The sequence below is a fragment of the Sabethes cyaneus genome, chromosome 1 (genome assembly GCF_943734655.1).
Source record: "Sabethes cyaneus chromosome 1, idSabCyanKW18_F2, whole genome shotgun sequence".
Taxonomy (NCBI): Eukaryota; Metazoa; Arthropoda; class Insecta; order Diptera; family Culicidae; genus Sabethes; species Sabethes cyaneus.
In genome coordinates this window covers 74,068,043-74,090,423 of record NC_071353.1, presented here as the reverse complement: position 1 = coordinate 74,090,423, position 22,381 = coordinate 74,068,043, and the positions used below count along the sequence as shown (strand labels likewise).

Sequence of the window (22,381 nt, the reverse complement as noted above, 5' to 3'; positions counted from 1 at the left end):
ATCTCCAAAACAGGCAAATTTGTATGCAGAATGTGTTTGACTGCCATTTATTATGAGTACAGTGGACTCCCGTTCGTTTGAACGATTCCTCATGCAAACTAACGGGGTTACTTTTTAATTTGAACAACTGACCACCCTAAATATGCTGAAACTCGTATGAACTGGCCGCTCTGTTCTTTGTTATTGTTTTGATGGTTTGATTTAGTTGGCAGTTGCAAGCAGCGAATATTTCATTCTCCGATCGGATTTCTATTATAATCGTTGTGAAAACGAAATATGAAACAGATTAAACACGCTTGGTCAGTGCAAACAAATCGTGCCGTACCATCCAAAGTGCGATATCGTTCTTAAAAGTGCTATTTTGCATTAAATCGTTTCGGTATCTTCGGCGCACTTTTTCGTTATCTTCCAAGCAATGAGTGCGCCGAAGATACCGAAACGATTTAATGCAAAATAACACTTATGAGCCATATCGCACTTTGGATGGTACAATTTTCCTTGCAATTGACAATATATGGCAAATAATGTTTGCGTATACACTGACAGTAAAGCTCCGGGTATAGATAGGAATTCAATACTTGTGTGAGTTCTCATGTGCGGGCATGCCGTAAAAGCGTTATAAAATCAAAACAGAATTGACTTAATTTATAAATTTGAATTTATAGGCGGCGGCTTTAGCAAAAGTGTTGTATTTATATTATAACTAGCTGACCCGACAAACTTCGTATTGCCACAAATTAACCTGTGTTGTACATAAATCATGAATCTCGGATGATCTTTGTCACAATCCCGAGTTTTGCAAGCCCCCCAGTGGGCGGCGCTTCCGACGGTGGGTCACCGGCAACACTCGCGACCGTCTCGTCCTGAATGATCTAGTGTTACTATAGATAGTTTTTGTGGTCTTGTATTGACTAATGTTTTATGGAAGAGTCGAATTTCTCGAGTTCGATTAGTTTTTGAGTTTCGCAAAAATTTCTGTTTTATTTGTATGAGAGTCCATATCCCCCTACCACAGGGGTGAGAGGTCTCTAACTATCATAAAATAAATTCAAGACTCCAAAATCTCCCTAATGCCAAATTTGGTTCCATTTGCTTGATTAGTTCTCAAGTTATAAGGAAATTTGAATTTCATTTGTATGGGAGCTCCCCTCTTGAAAGGGGAAGGGGTCGTAATTCACCATAGAAAAAAATTCTGCCATCTAAAACTCCCACATGCCAAATTTGGTTCCATTTGATTGATTAGTTCTCGAGATAAGAGGAAATTTGCATTTCATTTGTATGGAAGCCCACCCTCTTAAAGAGGGGATGGGCCATAACTCGCTTTCTAAAGAAGAGATGGGTCTCAATTCACCATAGAAAAAAATCTTGCGTCCAAAACCACTTACATGTCAAATTTGGTTCCATTTGCTTGATTAGTTCTCGAGTTATGAGGAAATTTGTTTTTCATTTGTATAGGAGCCCCCCCCCCCTTTTAAAGTGGGAAAATCCATAGAAAATATACCATAGAAAATATTCTTGCCTACGAAAACACCCACATGATAAATTTGGTTCCATTTGCTTGATTAGTTCTAGAGTTATGAGGAAATTTGTATTTCGTTTGTATGAGAGCCCCCCTTCTTAAAAAGGTAAATGGTCCTAATTCATCATGAAAAAATGGTTGCCTCCAAAAACACCCACATGGCAAATATGGTTCCATTTGCTTGATTAGTTCTCGAATTTTGAGGAAATTTGTGTTTCATTTGTGTTGAAGCACCCCCTCTTAAAGTTGGGAGGGGTCCTAATTCACCATAGAAAATATTTTTGCCTCCAGAAACCCCCACATGCCAAATTTGGTTCCATTTGCTTGATTAGTTCTCGAGTTATGAGGAAATTTGAATTTCATTTGTATAGGAGCCCCCCTCCTAAAGTGGGTAGGGGTCCCAGTTCATCATAGAAAAAATTTTTGTCTCCAAAAACACCCACTTGTCAAATTTGTTTCCATTTGCTTGATTAGTTCTCGAGTTATGAGGAAATTTGTATTTCGTTTGTATAGGAGCCCCCCCTCTTAAAGTGGAGAGGGGTTCTTATTCACCATAGAAAACATTCATGCCCTAGAAAACTTTCACATGCCAAATTTGGTTTCATTTGCTTGATTAATTCTCGAGTTATGAGGAAATTTGCATTTCATTTGTATAGGAGCCCCTCTTCCTAAAGTGGGGAGGGGTCCCAATTCATCATAGAAAAAAATTTTGTCTCCAAAAACACCCACGTGCCAAATTTTGTTCCATTTGCTTGATTAGTTCTCGAGTTATGAGGAAATTTTTATTTCGTTTGTATAGGAGCCCCCCTCTTAAAGTGGGTAGGGGTCCTTATTCACCATAGAAAATATTCTTGCCCTCGAAAACTTTCAAATGCCAAATTTTGTTCCATTTGCTTGATTAGTTCTCGAGTTATGAGGAAATTTGTATGGAAGCCCCCCCTTTTAAAGAGGAGAGGAGTTATAATTCCCCTTATAAAGAGGGGGGGGTCTCAATTTACCATAGAATAAATTATTGTCACAGAAAACACCCATATGCCAAATTTTGTTCTATTTGCTTGATTAGTTGTCGAGTTATGCAGAAATTTGTGTTTCATTTGTATGGGAGCCCCCCCTCTTAGTGGGGGAGGGGTTTCTAACCATCACTAAAACCTTTCCTGGCCCCAAAAAACCTCTACATGCATATTTTCATGTCAATTGGTTCAGTAGTTTTTGATTCTATAAAGAACATACGGACAGACAGACAGACAGACAGACAGAAATCCTTCTTTATAGGTATAGATATCCACAGAGTCGTGTATTCGCTTAAGAGGCTTAAGAATGTGCCCTTCATTAACGAGCAGATTGTCAAATTTAGAATGAAATTGAATTCAAACAAATTTGAATACCACATGCAGTACCCCATTCAATAAATTGGGTCCTAAAATTTGTAATAAAAAATTGATTTTTTTAGAAAGAACGATAAAGCTAGACGTTGTGATCACGAGAGCACAACTTTTTCTTTAAAAAAACAAACGCGGTACATAAAAAAAATAAAAAAACAAAAACAAACAATAATTACTACCTTGACATCCCAAGTAACCAAGAGTTCGAATAATGGTGTCTAACAAGGGTTAAACAACTTTATGTATATCAACCTATAACTTGCTAAGCAGCGTCACTTTCAAGCTGTCTTGGGTTCACTGCATAGAACGCTAGGCAGCTTCGAAATAAACTGTCAAAAACTAAGAAAAAACAAATTTTAGCACTTTTATGTTCTATTTTTATACTTCTACCTAACTTCTATATTCGTTGCATTTGCCTGCTGTTGGGTTTGAACCCGGGTGTTCCGCGTTGTAAACCTATACCGATCCACTGCGTTACCTTTGTCGTATACAAGCGATGTGAATTTTGCCAATGAGTTGTTAAGTAAAAGTTCGTTTCAGAACTTGCAGCAGCTTTATGCAGCGCGAGTTAGTTATAGAACATAAAGTTTGGAACCAGGCAATTAACTATAGTAGTGATACCGACAGCATATGCTACACAACACAACACAATAATGAAGAGCATTACATTCTAATTTATATTTGTAATTAGAAATTTATTCAAGTGAAATAAAAATAATTAATCTCCAATAGTTTCAGGTTCTGCTGGTTAGTGATGTCCGTTAATCGTTCGATTAATTCAACTAATCGAATAATTATAAAAATATTCGAATAATTTTTAATCGAATACTGCCAGCACGAGTAGTTGAATTAATCGAATAGTTCAAAGGAAATAATATGAATGCGAATAATCCCCGAATAATGGCCGCTAATCGTTCATAATCGTTCGATTAATCGAATTAATGAGAAAAATATTCGAATATTTCTAATCGAATACCACTAGCACGAATAGTTGAATTAATCGATTAGTTCAGGCAACGCTCGCCGATTAATCGGTAATCGAATAATTGAAAATTTCAGACATCACTACTGCTGGTTTGATCACCAGAAATATAAACAAAAAAGCAGCACGCAGAACTTGTTAGCAACTAAAGTTACTTCAGAACTTCATGTAGCATCCTAATAGCTTTGAAGTATCTATGAAGTACTCGTAGCACTTCTTAAAGAATTAAGTTCCACGTATACTTGATATACACTACTAATCAGCAAGAAAGTTCTACGGAACTGAATCTGAACTAATTATGAACTTTCGAGTTCGCGTGTCAAGTAATATTCGAACTTTTGGTTGCTTGGGATTACAGGTCTTTCTTGACATAAGGGAAAAAATATGTTTCTGGGAACAATGATAAATATTTTTCTTCTGGCAACCCCGATTTGACATTAACTTTGACAGCAATAAAACAGCTGATCACCTTGACAGTTTACTTTGTCTCGTTTAGTTCAACTCGTGAAAAAATTGAACTGAACTTATGACTGGCATAGTTTGTAAATTTAATGAGATAAACACAAGATGACAGCATTCGTTATTTAAAATTTGGTTGCTCGCCACAGAACCATCTTTTGATTGCAGCGTAGATCCGGCTGAACGGCGAAACAGTTCTGTACAATGTCATTTCGTGCAGGGTCTGAGTTCCTCTATTTTCCATTGAAACACTACATTGCACCGATGCGGACGATAGAAGCAATGTATCGGTTGTAACACTACGATCTATCGGAGTCTGCTTGGAAATCTATTGGACTTAGGGTTGCCAAGTCTGAAAATTACAAAAACCGGCCGGTCGGTCCTGCCTTCAAAAACCGCGGGGAGGGGGGGGGGGGGGTATGTGGCAGCATACTTTTAAAGGATTTGCCTGGAATGTGTAATGTGCGTTAATGACATATTATTTGGGTAGTCGCCGGAAGTTGGTTGACAGTTTTCCGCGTAAATGGGATGAACAGTCAGTTGTGAAGATAGCGAACGGTAGGGCATCACAGTCAAAACTACAATGAACTTTGAATGAATTATTGAAGTTTCAGAGTGACAACTATTTGCTTCTGGTGCTAGTGGAGCAAAGTATTGTCACTGCAAAACTGATTATCTTCAATAATCCACTGCTCAGGATTGCTAATAAATTCAGAAGATCAGAAAATTTAACAAATCAGGCAAAAAGTACAAATCCAGCTTCATATGTCGGAAAACCGGCCTGTTGGCAGGATTGACCGGCCACCGGCTTTGCAAGTGAAAAACCGGTCGGGCCGGTCAAAAACCGGCCACTTGGCAACACTAATTGGACTCAGTATGTGTTCATCTGATGTAACAGAGTCTTTAACACAGCGAGAGGTGGAACTTGTAGAAATGGATCCTCCTTGCTACAAATAAATAAGTACTGGCCGCTGGGAGATTCCATTGGTAAGTTTTTGTGCAACACAATGTCTGGATATAACAAAGAGCGTTGGCGAAGATTCATATATTGTACATTGATTATTCGGTAATCATTCGGCTGAAATTAAAAACAGCGGTAATTTTCTGTATTTATCACAGTTTCTCACACTTAATTCCAAAATAAAGTCTCGGTAAAGTAAAACCGAACTACACAAAAATAGGCCTGTTTTCCCGTGATATCGGTGAACGTTTCTCGTTTTACCGTAACTTGGAAAATTATTTTACTGAGATATCGGAAATGAAGCTTATTTACCAAGATACTGCAATCTTATTTGCCGAGAAGATCAGTAAAACAGTAAACCCCCGAGCTCAGTAAAATAAAGTGCCGAATCTAGGTACTTCAATATCGTTTTAACGAAATTTCGTTAAATGCTACTGAAAAAAACCACAAACTGTTTTACCGAGATTTCGAAAAGCAATGTCAAAAATTAACTGTGCGCGATCGACAGCACTTTCGTTACAGGTAATGTTAAAATGGCTATCATTCGGTCTAAGAACCCTACCAGAGGCTGTAAGCGCACGCGTGATGCAACCGCAACACAGGAAAATCCTTTGAACGGGTTGGTGCAATGGATTGGAGTAAGTTTTTTTAATTACTGTACTGAATTTTGGAAGATAAAATATGAATAACATTTCTCTAGGTTGACGATTCCCTCCCAACCCATAACGTGAATCCAGTGCTAATAATTCGTGGTGAGTTGCAGTGTGGAGGCCAATGCGTCATCTCATGGAAAGAATACAACAGCCCGTTGGCTGCTGCCATGCAGTAGTAGGCTTTCTCAGACTATGCGAATGTTACGATGTATTTGCCACCAACTGCATGCCCAACGACAAGCAATTCTTTGTGTTTATCAGAGCAACAATTTTTTCAATAGGCAAACTAACCACTACAGGTGAAAAATTTGCTCGTTCTACGTGGTTCTACCATTAACTTTGCCTTTATATTTCTTTTAACTATGCCTTTATATTTCAATAGTTTATACTATTAACTATACTATTACTTCGTTAAACTGTTAAACAATAATTGTTTAAAATAAGAAAATGCGCATATTGGTTGATTATGATAGTTTTATTCAAAATTTTATTGATTTTCATAAACTTTAAAAATACCGAGTTTTCAGCATATTAATACCGTAGTTCGGCATTTTCAGCTAGTGTTTTACAGAAAATCTCGTTAAAATTTGACAGTTTGGGTCGCTTACGCTTTACGAATATTCGGCAATTTCAGCCGAGTTTCAGTATTGATTATCGGATATCTTGGAAAAATAATACCGAGATTGTCGGTAAAGTTTGACAGTTGTTTGATGTTTTGGATTTCCAAGATCCCGGTGTTTCAATGTTTTACCGAGATTTTCACCGAGATCTCAGCTGTTGGGATCTCGGCAATTTATTTTACCGTGCTCGGTAATAAAATCTAAGTGTGTAAGCTATCGCAAACATTTACCTCGACATGATTGTTACAAACGAAGAGTTTTGGTTTTAAGCTGGGTTTTCTGTATAAATGCCGCACTGATGTAATCTGCTCTTCGAACATCTAAATCCTTGGGCACCGAAAAAAAGTACACTCGGAGAATGTTTTTGGTTGCGGTTGGATTTTTTACAACGCGGGCCACTTCCCTATATTGCTGTTGCAGTTGAAACCCGTAATACCGTGGACCCCCGTTCGTTTGACCGTTTTTAATCTGAACACTTTTTAATTTGAACCCCGCTGGTTTGCACGATGTGCAAATTAAAAATGGTTTAAATGTCATTCTCAATATGGCATCATTTGCCTTCGCAGACAATGCACATAAACACGATTTGTTTGTACTGATCTAGCGTGTTTAATTCTAGTTTAATCAGTTTCACATTTCGTTCCCCAACGATTACGATAGAAATCCGATCGGAGAATAACATATTCGCTGTTTGCAACTACCAACTAAACGAGACTAAATCAAACCACCAAAACAATAACAAAGAGCAGGGCGGCCAGTTCATACAAGTTTCAGCATATTTAGGGTTGCTAGTTGTTCAAATTAAAAACGAACCCCGTTAGTTTGTATGAGGAATCGTTCAACCGAACGGGGGTCCTCTGTATTGCGCGTGTATCTTGCTCCTTTCTCAGCAGACTCTTGGACAGGTATGACTAGAAATACTCAGAGGTGAGAGATACGCGGAAGCAGCCATCTTGGGAGCCAATCGAACAGCGAGAATTGTCGACCAACATTTGAAAGGGGCGGATAAGCTACCTGTCAAACAGAACGAGTGAGAGTTCATTTTCCTATGCTGCTCCAGCAAAAAATAACTCGTTCTGTTTGACAGTTGGCTTATACGCCCCTTTCAAATGTTGGTCGACAATTGTCAAGAGGGAGCCAATCGAACACGCACACTGTTTGCTTAAATATTTGATTAACAAGTATTGAAATAGTTATGAAATCTACTTAAGCTATTGTCACGCACCTTGAATATTGTGCTTTGCTAGAAATCTTTTCATTCTCGGAAAATTCATAGCAAGCTGTCAAAATAATTCTGTATTGAGCGAAGCTGACGAATTTTCGTTAATTGAATATCGATATTTTTCACATATCGATACGTATACTCAGCTGAAAGCATAATCGGCAAAATTGCTCGCATCACGTGACGATTTGCATTTTACATTTATTTTATAACACTCCGTATAACGTGTTAACATTTACAGAGCTGTTGTATTTATTTATATGCATGCCGAAATTAACTATTTCGAAAAAATCTCTATCGAGATTTCGTCCACGAATATCGATACCAGTTATATCGATACATTATCGCCCAATGCTGAGCTCGCCAAATATTGAAGGATGTGCTTTTGTCCAGAGCTGCCATACAAATAGATTAATTTCTATTGTTTAGATATTTGCATCACCATTCCATACTTTTTAAATTTTGTTGCTATTTACACCAATTTTTATACTTATGATATTCAATGAATGTATATAAAACAGATTTTTGAATATAAGAGGCTAAAAGAAGTTTTTTCTGGTAGTTTTAGTTGCTAAAGCATCAGTAACAGTTGCACATATAAACCAAAAAAAATTTGGCCACTTTTCCTTGTTCTCGTTGCGGTAATTGACGATGCGGACTACCGCCGCAACAGGATGAAAATTTATGTATTGCTCTTTGCATTGAAAGTTGGATTTTGAACACACTTGTCCAGTCACACATTTTGTAGGTGAGAAAGGTTGCCAAAATTTCGTGGGAAAAAACCATGAATCTTGGTTGATTTCTATTTAAATTCTAAATGCTTACGTAGAGTTGTTATCGACGCAAAGAATAATATAAAAATAGTTTCTAAATTCATAATTCCACGCATAATTCATAACTTGCATAACTCATAAATAAATGAAAAATTAAATACTATTTGCTTTCCCTACAACTGGTACTGGCGCCACTGCTAAATCAAATGTCAGCTCAGATGGGAGAGTTGTAATGATGGGAAATGTCGGTCAAAATCTATAACGATTATTGATGAAGTTTTGTTATCGTTAATAATTAATAACGATAATATGGCAATATAAGCAAAAATACGTAAGAAATAGAACAAAAATGTTAAAATAATAACAAATCAAGAAGAAGATTTCACTTTAAACCCTCCAATTTTCGTTATTCTTCCATGACGATAAAGTTTGATGGTATTATCGATATAAGATTACTAGCGATATTATCAGTAGCACACTTTTCATCAGAGTTTTGAAGGTTGCACTTAATATTGTTAATTGCAAGGAAAATTGTCCAATCAATCAGTGCGCAATCGCTCATAAAAGTGCTATTTTAGCTTAAATTGTTTCAGTCTCTTAGGCGCACTTATTGCTTGGAAGATAACGAAAAAGTGCGCCGAAGGCACCGAAACGATTTAAGCTAAAATAGCACTTTTATGAGCGATATCGCACTTTGGATGGTACAATTTTCCTTGCAATTGACAATAACTGTGCAGTCCAATTGAGTGTGAAGAGCGCAATAAATAACCGCAATATTATACTCGGACACAGTGTGTATAAAGCTTTGCAATGCATTTTACACTTATTAAGCTGAAAGATATATCGCTCTATTGTGCTAAATTGATGTAAACAAAACAGAAGCGGATCATGTTGAAAACAATCAAGTCACACTACTACAGCATTTTGCTCCGCAGCAAGTGCTGGCAGTTTTAGTACACTGATGCCAAATCATTGGCTTTAGTTTCCGCGGATCTCTTACTGTGAGCATTTCTAGGTAAGACGTACACTCAAAATAATTTTCACGTCGAAATTACGTGAAAAGTTATGTGATTATTTTCCATCTAACTTTTCCCGTACTATTTACGTGAATTTAACGTAGTTTGCATTAGTATGCATTTACATGGAAATCAGATAGATGTCATTGTATTTTCCAATAATGTTCAACTGGAAGTCACGTAACTCCCTGCCCTACTAGCACAGTTGTTACAAAGTTGTTGTGGTAACCGAAATATGACTAATTTCAGTTGTAATCCGGTTGCTTCAACTAAATGAACCTAAAGTGTGCTACTTGGGTGTAGAGAAATTTACGTGATTTTTCACGTGGAAAGAACGTGTGGTTTATTTTGCGTGTACTTTGTTCACACAGCGCTTCTCCGCGTCGAGTGATCTCTACAGTGCGATATAATGACGTCAGGCATGAAACCATTTATGTCATCGAGTATTCACAAAATTCTACCTATATGTACCCCTATAAGTACACGAATTTGCAAAACAAGACCGTTGGTAGTCGTATAAAGTGTTCAAGACGCCATTGGCCACATCTAAACATGTCCAGGAATGTTCCGGATACCTCTACGGCGATCAGTTTCTGAATTTAATTAAAATAGTAGAATCAATATACAGCAAAGTTTCGTTAATTGGTGGTTCGTTAATTGGGCGGTTCGTTAATTGGGTGTTCGCTAATTTGGCTATGTGACAACTTGAATGTCAAAATTGTATGGAATTTTCGAGTTTAGAAATTTCTAACCACTGTCAGTCGGCCCAATTAGCGAATCAGCTAGAGTGCAGTCGTGGCCCAATTAACGAATTCAGGCTGTATATAGAATGCCAGTGTCGTTGTTTTTCTATAGGACTCATTGTGGTAAACATGATGCTAACAATCTGTATCAAGTCTGTGAATCGGGAACTTCGTTGTCAAAGTTGCTCATTGTTATTTATCTGTTCTTTATCTGTGCGCTGGTTGGTGCTGTCATCAGTGCGTTCTCCGTTGTGTTTTTATGCCAGTGAAATGGTTTTAAACACCCCATCGGCAGGCAACCATGTTTTTGCTGCCAACATCTCGTGTGTGCGAAAATGAGATAGCATGTCAGCACTGCGTTTCACTCAACTGCCAGCAGTCTGATTTGGGCTCGCTGTCAAATTTTGAGCCCAGGACATACTGTCGCTGACGTTCACTGCAGCTCGTTATAGAGATGCCAATAGGGTAGTTTTAAACGTTCTTTTTCTTCTCGTCCGGATGAATAGAATCCCACAACTGCGCCCTTTTGCACCGATTTTTTCAGAAATTTGAAGCAAGCGTGTGGAGAGCGATGTATACCCCTGCATTATTACCGTGCATTTGCACACCCCTGATAAGTTTATTATATTATACGGCAACACTGCCTAGTCTCTCGTTTCATTCGCGCTAAAAACCTCAACAAGAATACAAGTGCTTTTTATACTTTGCTACAGTTCAAATAAAGTTACCGTCTAAATGTTCACCGCGTGTTTGTGAGTTTACTGCTGGTCTTAATCTAAAGTCCCATACGCTGTTAGTTCCACTCGTTTGTTACTTTGCTTTGTACCAGCCATCAGGTAATGGCCCCAGAAAGTGGACAGTTTTAAGACGGAATCGGTAGTGAAATACAATCCGGTCGCTAGCGTCGTTCGGAGTATCGCGGTAGTGCGAAAAACGTTCTTTGCCTGTGTTTGTGTGCTTGCTTATAGCAGCAACGGCGAGAAAAGTTTATCCGTTGAAAAACGATAGTAAACGTTTTGCTGTTTAGACGAAAGCTAACCATGTCCGAAGTCAAGTTTGCCATTACAAAACTGAATGGCACCAATTGGCAGACGTGGAAGGTGCGAATTGAGAATATACTGCAAAGAGATGATTTGTGGGATGTGGTTGAAAGGGCCGTTCCGGAGGAAAATGCCCGGAATGATGAGTGGGTCAAGAAAAGCAAAGGCAACCATTATCTTGTCGATTGAAGATAATCAGTTACCTGTTGTGAAGAACAGTGTTTTTGCGCATAATGTGTTTGCAGCTTTGAAATCGTACCATGAAAAGACGACGCGTTCGGTACGGGTGTCTCTGTTAAAACGTTTGTGTGCGACAAATCTGTCGGAGCGTGGAAACATGGAAGATCATTTGCGTGAACTCGATAATCTTTTCGACCGACTAGATGCCGCGGGTACTGTGCTTGATAAAGATATTAAAATCTGCATGGTTATGCGAAGTTTGCCATTTTCTTACGATGGAATTGTGATCGCTTTGGACAATCGGGCTGATGAGGATATTTCGGTTGACATCGTAAAGTCGAAATTGATGGACGAATACCATCGTCGCCTAGAGCGTGACAGTGCCGGTTCGAAATCTGAAAAAGCGATGCGTTCAGTTGATAACAAAGCAAAAGAGTTCCGTGTGTGTCATTTTTGCAAAAAGCCGGGGCACTTACGTCGTGACTGCCGGAAGTATAAGGTTTCGCTGAAAGAAGATAATCGTTTCAAGCAAGAAAAAGAAAACCCTAAAGCGAAAATTGTGCAAAGTGAAGAACGAAATGTTGCGTTTACCGGTGTTGGTGAAAAAGTGAATTCGCGTGCGTGGATCATTGACAGTGGTGCAAGCGCCCACATGACAAACGATCGCGATTTCTTTACTTCATTGAAAAATTATTCCGGTGGTTGGATTACGCTTGCCGATGGAAAGAAGATACAAATCCTTGGAGAAGGTAGTGGTATGCTTCGTGGAGTAGACGATCGCGGACAATCAGTGAAAATTGATGTGAATGACACGAAGTACGTTCCTGGTCTGGCAACTAATTTGATATCAGTAGCCAAATTAGCTGAAAAGAAACTAAAAGTGGACTTTAATAGTGATGGCTGTCACATCATGAATGAAAGCGGTAATGTCGTAGCGACGGGTTTCCGTTACGGTGGCCTATACTACTTACGTACAATAGAAGAATCGTATAAAGCGTCATCTGGTGAGCACAACGTTAACTGTCAGCATCAGTGGCATCGGCGGTTGGGCCACAGAGATTGGGCCGCCGCTGAGAGAGTCGTCAAAGAGGGTCTTGCTACAGGTATCAAGGTAAGCGACTGTGGTTTACGTCTTGTGTGTGAGTGTTGTATGGAAGGAAAGTCGGCCAGACAACCCTTCCCTCCCGTTAGCGAACGGAAATCGCATCAGGTTCTTGACATCGTGCATACGGATTTATGCGGTCCGATGAAAACAACAACTCCCAGTGGTAATCGTTATGTAATGCACCTCATCGATGACTACAGCCGATTCACAGTTACGTATTTGTTGAAGCAGAAGTCCGAGGCAACGGATATAATCAAAGAATATGTTCGATGGACTGAAACCTTGTTCGGAAGAAGGGTCCGTGTAATCCGCTCCGATGGAGGAGGAGAATTCAACAACAACGAATTAAAATCTTTCTATCGATCCGAAGGAATCAAACCACAATTCACCGCACCGTATTCCCCTCAGCAGAACGGTGTGGCTGAGAGAAAGAACCGGACGATAACTGAGATGGCTACGTGTATGCTTATTGATGCTCACATGGAAAAACGTTATTGGGGAGAGGCTGTGCTTACTGCAACATACCTACAAAATCGTTTACCATCTAGATCGCTGCAACAAACTCCTTATGAGCTTTGGTGGGGACGCAAGCCGGATTTGGCACATCTTCGAGTGTTCGGTGCCGAAGCATACGTCCATGTTCCGGAAGCGAAGCGCAGTAAGTTGGACAGTAAGTCGCGGAAGCTGAGATTCGTAGGGTATTCTACAGAGCACAAAGCGTATCGTTTTGTAGATTGTGAAAGTGATTTGATTACCATTAGTCGTGATGCTCGTTTCCTTGAATTGGGGAATGGCACTTCTACGGTTGAGTTCCCAACATCGAGTTCCTCGGGTGGACAACGTTCGGCTCCGGTTGAGGAGGAGATAAAACTGCTTCCCAAGAAGGATGAACACGAAGAGAATGTTTCGGATGGAGAGGATTACGAAGACGCCGAGGACGAAGATCCATTACAGCTTGAAAATATACATCGTCCGCAACGAAACACGCGTGGTGTTGTACCACGGCACCTTGAAGATTACGTACTGGATTATGCCGTGGTACGGCAGCGTGTGCTACTCAGGAACCAGTGAACTACCAGGATGCAATGAAGATTTCCGAATGGAATGATGCAATGAAAGACGAGATGGAATCACATCGTCGGAACAACACTTGGGAGCTTGTACCGTTACCGAAAGGACAGAAACTTGTCGGCTCCAAGTGGGTGTTCAAGTTAAAGCGGAATGAAGCAGGACAGATTGTGAAACATAAAGCCAGAGTTGTGGCACAAGGTTACGTGCAAAGATATGGTACTGACTTTGAGGACGTTTATGCCCCTGTTACACGGCATGAAACGTTTCGTACCTTGTTGACAGTTGCAGCTAAACGGAATATGATCGTGCAACATCTTGATATTAAAACCGCTTACCTTCACGGAGTCCTTGAAGAAGAAGTGTACATGCGTCAACCACCAGGTTGCGAAGAAAAAGGAAAAGAAAACCTAGTTTGCCGACTTCAAAAGAGCATCTATGGGCTGCGTCAATCCGCGCGATGTTGGAACAAACGCCTTCACGCTACATTGAGTAAGTTTGGCTTCAAACAGTCAAAGGCGGACCAGTGCTTGTATGTGAAGGATTGTGGACATACGAATGTCTTTCTACTGGTCTACGTAGACGACATGCTTGTTGCATCAACCGACAACAGTGAGTTGCAGAAAGTGTTTCGGAGTCTCAGTGGTGAATTTGAGTTGACGAATCTGGGAGATGTTTCTCACTTTCTCGGCATGGAAGTTCGACGAGTTGAAGGAGCTTACAACATTCGTCTGCAAAGCTACATCGAAGAGTTGCTGAAAACACATGGAATGAGTGAAGCAAAACCTGCAAAGTCACCCATGGACCCGGGATATTTGAAGGATCAGTCTGAAAGCAAGCCGTTGGAGGATGCGGCTAAATACAGAAGCGTCGTTGGAAGTTTGCTATACCTATCGGTAGTAGCTAGGCCGGATATAGCGAATAGCGCCGCCATTCTTGGACGAAAGTTTAGTAATCCAACTGAGTTAGATTGGACAGCGGCGAAGCGTGTCCTGCGATATCTGAAGAAGACGAAGAACTATACGTTACGTTTAGGTGGTGCGTTGGATGAACCACTTTCAGGCTACTCGGACGCAGACTGGGCCGGCGATTTACAGAGTCGAAGATCAACTTCTGGATATGCGTTTATGTTCGGTGGAGCTACAATCTCGTGGGCTAGCCGTGGACAGTCGAGTGTTACCTTATCGTCCATGGAAGCCGAATACGTGGCGCTCAGTGAGGCATGCCAAGAGGCCATCTGGCTGAGGCTGCTGCTCGCTGATTTCGGAGAGCATCAAACGGGACCAACTACAATCAGAGAAGACAATCAAGGATGTCTCGCTTTCGTTCGTACTGAAAGATCCAGTCGCAGGTCCAAGCACATCGATACACGGGAGAAGTTTGTCCAGGAATTATGTCAGAAACGGGCAATTGCTCTGGAGTATTGTTCAACCGAGGTGATGATCGCCGACATATTGACGAAACCATTGGGACCAAATAAGCACGAAAGCTTCTGTGGTCAACTCGGATTGGAATAGGCAGTTATTCGGCAGGTGCGATCCATCGAGGAGGAGTGTGGAGAGCGATGTATACCCCTGCATTATTACCGTGCATTTGCACACCCCTGATAAGTTTATTATATTATACGGCAACACTGCCTAGTCTCTCGTTTCATTCGCGCTAAAAACCTCAACAAGAATACAAGTGCTTTTTATACTTTGCTACAGTTCAAATAAAGTTACCGTCTAAATGTTCACCGCGTGTTTGTGAGTTTACTGCTGGTCTTAATCTAAAGTCCCATACGCTGTTAGTTCCACTCGTTTGTTACTCTGCTTTGTACCAGCCATCAAAGCGAAGTTTCCAATCACATTATTTGGCAGCCATAATTGAAATTTTAAACTGGTTGTCAAAGTTTGACAATGAGATTCCCTTTTTGATGAATCTCAGGCACACACACATTTGCATATATAATGTAAATACATTACCTGAACATGTGTGATGTTTACCACGCGCACTGCAGTGACACTGGCATTCTATATATATTGATTATACTATTAAAATACAACATGTGACATCTCTGTGTACTCGAAATTGCAAAACTAGTTCGAACTAGTTCATTTGTCATCAGATAAAGTGTCCAAGAGTACATTGTCACACCCGGGCACGTTTTGGGAGCGTCCGGATATATCTAGGAAAACGACCAGTTTCTAAGTTAAACCAAACCCCATTATATCTTATCTTATCTTACACTAACGCAGCCAATACTTGAAGCCACCTAAAAAATGACGATTGCTGGAATCGATCATTTTTCTTGTCATCGGCCAGGCCAACTGCGCAGCATGCGTGATGCGTCTCAGAGAGAATTCCAAAGAATCAAGTGGATTTAGAAATGATACTTAATTCCATTTAAGATGAAATTAGCAGTCATCGATTCCGCCAATTTCAAAAGCAGTTTTTTTGTTTGAAACAAGAATTTTGTGCATAAAAATATATTCGCTGTGCTCAGATTGGCAAGAAGAATGCAGTATTTACATTTTTACAAGAACCCCGCTTGTGGGCCCAAAAACTGCTTCCTAAATTGGGTCCTAAAATTTGTGATAAAACCCGATTTAATCCACCTAGTGGTGAAAGGAACCTTTGTTATACGGTCTTACTTGCTATTTGAGATAGAAATCGACACGGCTTCGGAACATAATTCATCTATTGGTTATCGTTACGCAGTGCGTTGGTTTACATAAAATTTTTGAAAATTGAATAAGTTTACAAAATTTGATCAAAATAAGAACACTTTTAAGTTTTGATAGATCCTTTTTTCATGAAATTGCTGAGTAAGGATAAGTAAGTTATTATTAATCTGTTGTTATTAATCTGAGTAAGTGCAAATAAAAGTAAGTTGTAAGAGGAAATCTTATTCTTTAACATATACATTGTTTAGTAAAGGTCTAGTTTATAGGTTTTTGAACTATGCATAGTTTCCTGTAATGCTATTCCACAGAGAACAGACATCCATTCACGAACAAATGTTTTGGGAATTGTTGGATAAAATTTCAAATTAAAATCACCTAATATGCTAGCATTACCACCACTATAGTTTCCCAACTAAATGATTCTTTTGATTTGCACACTGACAACCTTTGGCTCCTCTGGCGCTAGTTTATATGGACTATAAGCGTTATGCTAGCGCCAGAAGCTAGCTGTTGTGAGTTTAGTGTAGAATTTTATGCGCCTTCAGCGACATCATCACTATAGTTTCCCAACTAATTTGACATAAGTTTTATCCAAGTGGGGACCTTTTGCTTGGATGTGTGTTCTCTGTGGCTATTCTATTTGAATCACATCAGTAGAGTTTTCTTGTATAATTTTCATCAATTTTTATTAACCTTCGGTTACTCACGCTGTTGTATTTGATACAACACGTGTAGGTTTTCCAACGCCATATTGTTATAAAGTTACAAAACGTTGTTTAACTAACGTATATTCTTCAACAAACTTATTGTGCGCAAAATGTCATAATTATTCAATGCATTAATAATTTAAATTGTTGGGAAAATGTATGCAGCAAAACTATCAGCAAATGTAAAATGTTTAAAATGTATCCGTCTGCTGGTAGTCGAGTAATTCGGAGTCAAAATTGGGGCATTCTTTATAATCAAAGTTCTACAGTTCCTAAACAAGCAAACATACAGGTATACTATTTTCAGCAAAGTTGTGTATTTTTATTATTTGTACAATTTTGTAGTACATATAAAAGTTATACAGCAATTACAAAAAGAGCAAAAAACTGATTTTACAAATTCATATACAATAAATAAGATTTTTCTATCTTCGCTGCAGAGATAGAAGGTTATAGTCTTCAACAAAATTTCTTGTAATAATATGTTCTATAACTTTGCAGAACACATCAATGTGTTATATTGACACTGAAGAAAAATAAATTTTTTATTTCACTTTAGGGGGATTAATCAAAATTTAAATTCTACCAGACGATAGAGCTTTCAATTTCAAGAAACTCTTACAATGGTTTAATAAACTTAAAACCAAGTTTTCCCAGTCAAAACTCCCTTGCACACGTTTTCTTTGGTTTGGGACTATTTTGCGCGCGAGTAACTGTATTGCAAAAGTTGGCGCGAGTGTTCGAGGGTTAATATCTTTTGACCGATAAAACCAATTCTTATGAAATTTTGCATATATATTCGTAGTGTGAAAACCTCTCGTTTGATATTAAAATAATTGAAATTAGGTAAATTTTCTTCGTTAAAATCATTACAAATTATTGTTAATTTTGGTGTGGTGTATACGGTTGCTCATAACTTTCAAATTAAACGTCCAATCAAAAAATCATTCAATAGTAATCTATTAGGATATATTATCTTTCAAATGAGACTACTAGCGCATAAATCGGTTAGGCCATCTCTAAGAAACAGGCGATAATTATTACCTTGTCAAAACAGGTTTTTTAAGGCCAACTTTTAAACTACTTGTTTATTTTCAATAAAAAAATCCTGAACAATTTAGCTTTAATAAGGGCTTTCATTTGATACTAAGATCGTTGAAATCGGTCATGTAGTTCCGGAGAAACCCGTGTCACGTATTTTTCACATTTTTGCTTATAACTTTTAAACGAAACGTCGTATCACGAAACAACTAAATAGTGATCTACTAGACAATAATACCTTTCAAACAAAAGTAATAGCGAACGATTCGGTTCAGCCATCTCTGAGAAACAGGCGATAGAAAAAATCATTACATACATACACACACACACACACACACAGACATTGCTCAAATCGTCGAACCCTATCGATTGGTATATGTGACTTGGCCCTCCGGGCCTCGGATCAATTTCGTGTTTTTCGACCAATTTTTAAACCTTTGTTATAGTATAACAAAGGTAAAAAGATGATTTTTTTAGAAGGAACGATAAAGCTTCCCATTATGACTACCAGAGTATAGTTTTTTCTTTTTTAAAAAGATGCAGAGCACTAAAAAATTAAAAAACAAAAATATTGTAATTTATTCTCCCTTGACATTAGAGATCTTCCTTGACATAACGAAAATAACACGTTTCTGGCAACAATGATAACTTTTTCTCACTGGCAACTCTGGTTTGACATTAGAGCAGCTGATCGTTTTGACAGTTACAGCTTCGCAGTTGTCTCTTGTGCTTGTCTGCGTTTTGCTGGTCGTGAGGAAGTGGAACATCAAATTTGTACTAGTTATCGGATAAAAGTTTTAATTCGGGCAATGTATTCCAATCCATCGATTCACGGTGCTAGACTTTGTCCAAATCTAGTTTGCGCTAAGAATGACTAAACGATGTCAAACTGATGGCCAACAGTATAATCTCGGTACAATCGACCCCGCAGAACAGTATGAAAAAAAACGCCAACCGAAACTGGCACCGTATTATGGGCTCTATTCTGTAAGTCACGTCGAGCAACTCGGCTCGACTCAGTCACTGTCGAGTGTCGAGTGCAAGAAGAACGGGCAGCATAGCGGCTCAATGCACGACCAAAACAAAGTTAGCTCAGGCGTCACTTGCTAACCGTTTAGTCACTAGCTTTTTGGCGGTGGACTCAGTCGAGTTACTCGACAAAATCGGGTCGCCTGTGACTTACATAATACCAAAAGTCGACTAGTCGAGCAAAGTGACACTCGACGTGACTTACAGAATAGGGCCCATTCAATCAGATTGGTATGTTCTGCTACTCCGATGTGAATCAGCAGTAGGGCGAACGGCAGACCAAAAATTTCTGTGCGTTTCTAACCAAACACGGTCGCATCTCGATGGCGGGTGTTGCATCCGAAAACTGAAGCCATCCACGCTGTGACCAAGTGCAGTCACTACGCTTATTGCTGATTTTGACAAAGGCCTTAATTAAACTGAGATGACCGGAACCGGAAAATGAGCTGTAAACTCAGAAAATGTTTTAGGTCGCGATTGCCAAGCCATTTCCTGACTGCAACTTTTGACTTTTTGACACACTATCACATGAGCGTGAAGGTAAACAAAAAGTTTTCCGTGACATTTCAAGACATACTATGGTTTCTTTTTATAATTCGTGTTGTCTAGACACCGCTTGACACAACCATGCACAACTATAGTTTGTCTATATAAGGTTGCCCAAATGTTTATTTTTTGTTAAAAATTTCACAAAATTAAAAAAAAAGGTTTTTAACGGCAGTAGCCTAAAAATATAAAATTAAATATTAAAATATGTGTTCCTAACCCTGACCTCATCGTTTCAAGCTAAAAACGACATAGGGCTTTAGGACCCAATTGGGCTATCCGTCGAAAAGTCAATGATTGCTAATTTCTCGAATTGTTGAATTCTGGAATTTCAAAAGCAGTTTTTATGCTCAAAACAAAAGATATGTTCACAAAAATTTTTTATTGTGTTATTTGCATCTGTCAGAACACAATGATAAATTTTCGTGAACATATCTGTTGTTTAGAGCATAAAAATCGCATTTGAACTTCCTGAAATCGGCGATTTGTGTTTGAACCTTAACTCATTGAAATCAAGGGGAAGGAAGAAAGCGTGGACCTTCCATACCAAACGCTTCCCTTGAAGATATTGATTAATTTACAGATTACATTATACAGTATGCAGTCGTTGGGAGTATCTTTGCTAATAAAGGTTAATCCAACAAACATTTTTTTGAATAGTAGCTTGTTCAACCATTGTACAGCTAATTACTAAGTAACAGGTGTTTGACAAGCTGTTATTCAGTAAAAATGTTTGTTGGGAAGTGATACTCCGGACCCTCGAGGATGAACTTATGGTTCTTAGACCAAAAGCCAGGCTGCAATAGACCAAGGTTATGCGCCTTATTTCGCTCTCTGAAAATAGACTAAACTCACCAGCTACAAATGAAATACAAATTCCTTATAACTCGAGAAGTTATAAAGCAAATGGGACCAAATTTGGCATGTGGAAGATTTTGGAGGCATGAATTTATTTTATGATGGCTTGAGACCCCTCACCCCTGTGATAGGGGGATAAGGACTCTCATAGAAATATAACATAAATTTTTGCGTAACTCATAATTTATTCGAACTCGACAAATTTTAAACTCTTACATAAAACATCTATTTATATAAGAGGCTTATGTCTGTACCGAAAACCAGGTCTCTGACAAGACGTCATAAGAGGTTTATCGGTAACTAAAAACAGGTCCCTGACAGGATGACGTCCTGTAGCTTTCGTAGCAATGGGTTGTATTCTCGGTCACCTCACTGGTCGACTGCTGGACTGCTCGATTGCTCAACTGGTTGACTAGACTGCTCGACTGGACTGGTCGATTAGACTGCTTGATTTGATTGCTCGACTGGACTGCTTAACTGAACTGCTCGACTGAATAGTTCCGTTCGACTGCTCGACTCAACGATTGTATAACATTTCGCCGAATACCATTTCGCGGAAAACCAATTCGCGGATGACCATAATGCGGAATATACTGTTTCACGGAAAACCATTTCGCGGAAAACATTTTCGCAGAAAGTACCATTTCGCGGAAAACATTTTTGCGGAAAGTACAGTCATCCCAGTATTATGGGCCAGTTAAGCATGATGATGATGCAAAATTATTGGTAGAAACACAGATTTAAATAATTTACAGTTTATTTATAACCTAATTGGTTATAAATATATCATAATTTGATGTTCTGTAGGCAAACTTATTCCAAAATTACACACTTTTGTTCAGAACAACAAAATGTAAGCATGTTCCATTCCCAGTATTATGGGCCACTTTTAACCCTGGTCAGAATTGTGGGTCAATGCTCCCAGTATTATGTGTCAATAAAGCAAAATTGGTTTTATTTAGAGAAAAGCGAGCGCGCGCGCCTGTGTGTGTGTGTGTGTGTGTAGTTTTCGCGATTGAGTGATCTTGTTGTATCTAATACTGTACTCAGCAACTGTCTAAGTGAGTTGAGATTAGAATCAATTATAGCTTCTTCTTCAGGAAGCACATCAAACTGATTCAATCTATGATGGATGGTACTCAGTGCTGTGTTTGGATTTCGAGTAGATTGTCAAGTCCATTCGAATCACGCAGAGGGCTCCATCAAAGTGATGGTCTCCAGGATAGCACATGGCAAACCAAGTATACAACAGGCGGCTAATGCTATCCGGACACGATAGGCAGGACAAGTTGCAAGAATGCCGAACAACTACCCTGCAAAGTATTTGCCTCACATCCGGTAGGAATAAGACTACCAGGGGTGCAGCGAGCAAGATGGTTAGACTAGGTGGAGCGAGTCTGAGAAATTGGAGAGTGTTGGCCCACAACCGAGTGCATTGGAGAAACTTTGTTCATCAGGCTTTGTCTTAGAACGGCAAGCCAACTAAGTAAGTTCAGGAAGAAGAAAAGTATTTGGTCCTGGCTTATAAGTTTTGGGTGGTTTCCAAAAGTAACGCGGAACTGTACTGTAGGGTAGATTGTGATCCCTTGCAACTTCCCGATTTTTTGCAACTTCCCGATCCCGGTTAGTCTTGCTAGATCAAGAGCGTAATGGATCATAGAGCTTTGATTTCTGTATATTGATTTTCCTTGCTCGTTTATTCGTTTTACTGAGAAAAAAAATTACAATTAGAGTCAAAAACAGCGAATACTGTTGATCTATATGCTTGACCCATAGTACTGGGAAAAGTAAATTTTGCTCCCAGTATTATG

The 22,381-nt window shown here is 39.1% G+C and overlaps 1 protein-coding gene and 1 long non-coding RNA gene across 2 annotated transcripts in view; one reads left to right on the top strand and one right to left on the bottom strand.

Annotated features, from left to right (window-relative positions):
* LOC128745831 (sodium-dependent nutrient amino acid transporter 1) overlaps positions 1–22,381 on the bottom strand; it is a 321,231-nt gene that overhangs the window by 171,981 nt on the left and 126,869 nt on the right. The gene's annotated exons all lie outside the window — the stretch shown is intronic.
* LOC128738922 (uncharacterized) lies at positions 5,215–6,282 on the top strand. The gene is made up of 3 exons (XR_008412131.1): positions 5,215–5,329; positions 5,812–5,941; positions 6,004–6,282. It is a non-coding gene; the product is annotated as an uncharacterized LOC128738922 (long non-coding RNA).